General features: G+C 40.3%; 1 non-coding gene across 1 annotated transcript; it reads right to left on the bottom strand.

Moving 5' to 3' along the window:
* Nucleotides 1-2716: 2716 nt before the first annotated feature.
* Nucleotides 2717-2791, bottom strand: Trnat-ugu (transfer RNA threonine (anticodon UGU)). Its single transcript has one exon. It is a non-coding gene; the product is annotated as a tRNA-Thr (tRNA).
* Between the last annotated feature and the right edge of the window lie 3826 nt (nt 2792-6617).

Below are 6617 nucleotides of genomic sequence, written 5' to 3'. Positions count from 1 at the left end.
AACAAAATACTAAAACAAAATACCACTACCGGGGAATTACTTACGAAGTAGTTCTTGGTAAAGAAACACAGGACACAATTACGTATGTAGGCTTAATACGAACTACAACTGTGTTTATAAATCGCTATAGTTGCCTTGGACTAACGACGAGCAAATATCAATATAACCTGTACGCTTTTCAAAGCTGTTATCCATGAAAAAGCCAAACTACGTATCGTGAACAAAATACAATTTAACACCGAAACAATGACATTAGCTGACAATGGGCACAGACTTTAGTCAATGGGCACTGTTGAAAATTTGTGCCAGACCAGGATTAGCACCCGAGTCCCCTGGTTACGAGGGAGAGGCAATGATCACTGTGTCCGAATTACACAGTGGTCAACAGAATAGCACGAACTGCCCGAGCATGCCGTTCTTTAGATCCAAATTCTCAATTTCTCCATAGACTGCTAATGCACTGCTCCTTGAAAATAATCCTCCTCCCTTTAATTATACAGTACATGGCCAAAAAAACAGACACCGAATATATGCAAACTTGGCCTTACGAACATTGCAGACGTCGTCTATGTAACACACGTCAAACTTGAAAGAATTTACCAATTCGTTGCATTGTTTACTATAGACCACAAATCAAGTAACGTAAAAAAAGCACTGCGTCTATTGAGATCATGATTCAGAGTTAAAAAAAACTAATAAGTCGCCTACATATTACAGTTGCTGCCGAAAGAGGAGAACCATTATTTTCCCACAAAAGGAAATATAGTTAAAATTACGCTTCTATTTCGGTTAGTTTATGCGGTTACTAAAATTTGCAGTGAAAGTTACATAGTGGACTCTACCCTCCCCCCACCAGAAACGTAGTTATCGTGGCTGTTGTGAGACTTTTGTACACAGTTAGAGAAAGTGTGTTAAATGTGGCGCGGACGGAAACGCTAGGCTACGCTACAGGGCAATCTGCTCGCTCAACGTTTAGTCGGCATTCATAATCGTTGGCGTAAACAACTCTCAATCAAATTACCACCTTCCAACCTAACTTAGATCTCGGGCTACACTACCAATCGGCCTGTCATCACAACCAAAAATTCATTGAGGGGGGTGGGGGGATTTCCTGTAGCTCTCTCTAATGTATCTCTAGGCAAAACTGCCAGTTTTGTCAGACTCAACAGCAAGATTTACCAATGGTAAACACTTTTGAGACGGCTCGTAATTTTAGAATAGTCCTCTTCATCTTACTTGGCATAAATTGTTCGCTGGCGTCCCAGCAGCTAGCTCCCTCAGTGTCTGCTTCTGCCATCGCACCACGCTAGTCTGCTGTTGTCCTAGCAGACCGAACGCACCGCACATCCGATACCTTCGGAACCACTCACTGGCCAGTTAGCAACTGAGCGGAACACTGTTTACATCGTGAAAGGAAAACTATGCAAAGATGTACACTTAAATGGCACGACTGAGTAGTACACACACAGTAATATCTGAGGAATGTCCTTCGACACGCGCAGAACGAAAGTCTTCTCGCGAACGTACAGCGTCTCTGAAAAAAAATCTCGTGACTATATTCCGGCGTTACGGCCAGGTTCTCATACAAATGAGCAAAAAAGGGTACATTTGAAATTCTTTTTGAGACAATGAAAATACATTCGAAAGATCTGTTTGGGAATTACGAGTGATAATACTATGAGCTTAATTTTAGATTTTCAATAAAAAATGGCGCCCGTAATTATGATTTGATCAAGGGCCTGCGAGACTGGAGTACGCAGAGCGCGTGCAGTGTGGCACCTCATATGTTACCTGAATTCAAAAATGGGTAACATCAGTTGATACTACATTATTCCTCTGAAATTGAAAATGGATAACATCAGTCGATAAAACATAAAATTTATGGGAGCGTATACCTAACCGCAATGAAACAACCTTAAATTTAACGATACAGTGCTAATTCGAACTTTGAGTTCGATTTTTGAGGGTTTGTTTCACTCCTTATGCCTACACAAAAATTAGTTAATATTAACAAATGTCATATTATAGCTATAAGTTCCTAAGAAAAGTGTTTACTTTTAGGGGTCAGAGGTAGATGTTAAGAGAACGAACCACTTTTAATTTATGCTGCATGCCGTTCTGAGAAAATAGTTACCCGAAAGAAATGTGTTCAAAGTTTAGGGAAAACATTTAGTTATATTATTACTTCGATTTGCATGAACTGAGTGTTACATATATATTTTTAATGTCGCTGAAAACGAATCTGAAGTCAGATTTTCAATATTCAAAACAGCTAATCCAATACGGAGGGCAACCGATTATGTTTTGACCAATTTTTACCAAAAATGTATTTTCGTTATTTACGTTTAGTCTGCAAGTCAAGGAGTATTTATCAACCCTTCCTCTACCTCTGATTGTTCCTAGACAGCAACTTCCTGTTCTTCTTGGCAGGAAAAGCCGATCTGTCAAAGCTGGATATGCAGCACTCGGCAGCCTGCACTTGATATTCGTCCGTATTTTCGGTGAGTATGTTTGCATGCATTCTGCAGTATGAATCATTTTGAGCACGTGCGACACGGGACGAGTTATCATCTACATCTATATGGATACCCTGCAAAACACATTTAAGTGCCTGGCAAAGGGTTCATCGAATCACCTTCACAACTGATAATTAATTGAAACCTTCAGCTGCCGACAGGTGTTGTTGATATACTTCGATGGGGACAGCTGAAAAGTGTGCCCCTACTGGGACTCGAACCCAGAATCTCCTGCTTACAAGGCAGACGCTCAATCCATCTGAGCCATCGAGGGCACACATGAACAGCACGACTGCAGGAATTTATCCCTCGCACGCTTCCCGTGAGACTCACATCCCCAACCGTCCACAATCCGCATACGTAATGTACTTAATAGGTATTTGTCCATCCACTCATTACTGGCTCACACTAAGGTGACGATTCCCGTAAGAGTTCCGGCAACCTGTGCGCATTCGCACAGACGAAGGTCAATGGCTGGGTAACGTTTAACCATAGATATGAAGATAGTAACTGCTCTCGAAAGAACAGGCGCCACTGACGACCTTGCAACTCTTCTAGAATACATGATAGACCGGCCGATGTGGCCGAGCGGTTGTAGGCGCTTCAGTCGGGAGCCACGCGACCGCTACGGTCGCAGGTTCAAATCCTGCCTCGAGCATGGGTGTGTGTGATGTCCTTAATTTAGTTAGGTTTAAGTCGTTCTAAGTTCTAGGAAACTGATGACCTCAGATGTTAAGTCCCAAAGTGCTCAGAGCCATTTGAACCATCAGTCCCTATGTTTACACACTACTTACAGTAACTTATGCTAAGGACAACACACACACAACCATGCCCGAGGGAGGACTCGAACCTCCAACAGGGGGAGCCGCGCGAACCGTGACAAGGCGTTGGACACATGGCGGGTACCCCGCGCGGCTCATGGCAGCCGTGACACTGCTTCAAACAATGGACTGTAGAAACTTTTGTAAAGCACGGATTAAAAAAAAAAAACTTTCTGTTCCAAGAGTCTAGACAAGTACACCTTTAAAAAATGCAACTACAAACAAAATTGAATTTTCGAACGTTTTGAATGAGAACCTGTCCTTATGGAACACCGTTGATCAAATGTCACAGGGATTATATACTCAGGTTTCACATGTGGATTAACACTTTCTAATCAATATCCGGAATGAGCAGGGCTTAAAACTTTGAAGCGTTAAATTTCAAGGGCCGTTCTCTTGTATGCAAATAGTTTCACAGTAGAAATTTCTCTAGTTTTATTTATTAATTAATTTATTTATTTTTTGCTGTAGGTAAAGAAGGATAGCATTGTGAGGATAGGGAAGGGGGGGGGGAGGAATCTTGCATCTCCCACCTTGGAATTCTCAGTACAGAATTTTTATTCATTACGAGATTCTTAGCCACTTGCAGAAGTGATTTCGAGTGATTCTGCAAAACTTTTCCTTTAGCCAATCGTAGCAACTATAGGATTCCGTTCCTGCTGCATGACATGTCTCGGAACTTAAACTGACCAACTCATTTGCATAAAGAGCTAGCTTATCATCCGCTTCTTTACTTGCGTAGACCGTTCATGGTCTGCAAAGAATTTTTTTCTTTAATCGTTTTTTATGTCTTTTATAAACTGCAACACTTTCTAAACTTTCTAAACTTAGCGCCGTTGAAGCATGGTCTTTTACTGAATGATCAAAAAGCAATGCTGACAGCTGGAGTCCAAGGTTTTTGTTAATCAAGCTGTTTGTATTCTTGTGGTGATATCTCCGTACAGTCTTTCATTCCCTAACGCATATTTCTTTATATCTAATTGAGAAGTGAAATACCGGTTTTCATAGATGCAGATTTAAAATATTTTAATATAACGCAATAAATATTTCATTAAAATTTTCATCCCCTTATGCTCGAAGTTCCAAAACCAGAAAAACACGTAGTTTTTAAAAATTGTAACATATTAGCCGAATACGAATTGTCAGATATATTTAGCAATCCTTTCATAATGAACCATTTTCTGAAACATCTCACACCCTTTAGGGGTTGGGTTTTCAAAAACAATTAAACACGTATTCTTCTATTTAGAGCCGAGGAGCCAAATTCAAATCTTCATCCATTTAATTCTAAAAATGCTTTGATAGTGAAATATTTCATAAAACATTACATCCCCTATTTCACTCTATTAGTGAGTTAAATTTCCAAAAGCAACGAAACACATTTTTTTTACATCCAACCGAGATGTCAAATACCTATTTTCATAGATGTAGCTATAAAAATGCTTCAGTAGTTCTTTAATAATGATTTATTTTCAAAAAACCTTCACTAATTATTTTATCCCCCAATGGAAGAATTTCGGAAAATGCTAAAAACCTGTTTCTTTTTTGTATCTGACTGAGACACCAAATGTCAATTTTCGTAGTTTTGTAGTTATAGCTTCAATAGGGACATAGGGACATATTTAAAAAAAAAGACTTTCAACCCATGTTTCACCCCCATAGGAGTGAAATTTCGAACAATCTCTTCTTAAATGATGCTTTCAGCGTAAGATTTACACCTTCATCAAATTTCAAGTCCGTATACTTTGCAGGTTGGGCTGGAAGGCTATGGGTCAGTGAAACCTGTGCCCCTATTGCACCTTCTTGGAGGTTGTAGTTCCAAAAACAGTGAAACACGTAGTTTTCTATAACACAATATTCATAGATTTCGCTTTAAAAACTCTTTCGCACTGAAATACTTTCATAAAACATTACATCCTATATTCCACCCTCTTAATCGTTGAATGTATCAAAAACAGGTTTTCATATATTTCATGAAACATTTCATCCTCTGTGATATGGGGTATGGTAGTGACACACCAAAATCACAATAGTAATCCGTTGTAGTTGCTACATATTTTATTACAATCAAAAGCATTATAAAATCACAAGGCCAGATCAGTTGGACAAATAATAAATAAATTTCGTTAAGTGGAACGAGACCCGTAAAACTTGAAATTTGAATATGACTAGGTATATATACTTAGGTAAAGCTTTACTTAAATAGCAGAAATGTCCATAAAATTCATAGCAGAACTCTCACTACTTGCAATCAGGGGAGAAACAGATTAAGCGTAAGAATACAGATATTTAACGTTCGGCTTGCCAACTTTCCTAAACAACACTGTATAAAAATGACTAAAACAATTAAGGGGGTCCTTTAATTTTGACTAAACGGACCTTCAAATTTACTTACTCAGTTGATTAATCAACAATATTCTTAGAATGATTACAACTAGAACATGACTATATGACAATACCCTTAAAATAAGGTTGCTTCAATATTTCGTGTGAATTGGCGATAGACGCGAGCAGACCAAGGATTCAAATCAATACAAGAGATCCACGAGGCAGAGAATGACATAGAAATATACTCAACATGGCAATGCAATTGAACTTTGGATGCTATAGTTCAGCACCGGAAAGATGGAATCACGCAAAAGTGACAACATAACCCAAGATGTAAAGGAGAGGACATGGCCTCAAATATCTCTCTGCCGCCGTGGTGCTCTGCTCCCAGTATGCTAGCGTCGACCGCTGCCAGTTATCTCTAACACAACACACATCAAGAGCAGACAATTTTCTGAGACATAAACTACACAACCCTATCTGGAGAACAGGTGAGCAATACAACTGGACTGAAACCAATGAGCCTCCGTGAGTTACTTGGCCAGTGCCAGCCCTTAAACTTTGATTAATAAGATCGCTAAAAATCATACCGAAGTTAAGATGACGAGACTTATCTCCAGGTTCGCCATATTAGTGGCAGAGACAATGAATTGGCGACGCTCTTATCCGTATGTTCGCGGCAGAGTCTGGGGAAGGCAAGGGCCACGTGGAGCCGGATCTGGGGGTCAATTTCCTTCTCTCCGAGACACCCGGCTTCTTCTGCGACTTAGCCGGCAAACAGGCCGAGGACCCCGGGTGGGGACCGATTCGGCAGCAGTTGGCGGATGGCGAGGTCTTCGGGGGGTGGGGTGGGGGGGGCTGTCTTGTGTAAAGGGGAAGACAACCGTGGTGAAGGGAAGGTCTGTATTCCACAGGAACGAGTTAGCATGGCACTCAGATATTTCCACGATTC

Source organism: Schistocerca gregaria, unplaced genomic scaffold (assembly GCF_023897955.1).
Source record: "Schistocerca gregaria isolate iqSchGreg1 unplaced genomic scaffold, iqSchGreg1.2 ptg000387l, whole genome shotgun sequence".
Lineage (NCBI taxonomy): Eukaryota > Metazoa > Arthropoda > Insecta > Orthoptera > Acrididae > Schistocerca > Schistocerca gregaria.
This window is presented reverse-complemented; position numbering and strand designations above follow the sequence as displayed.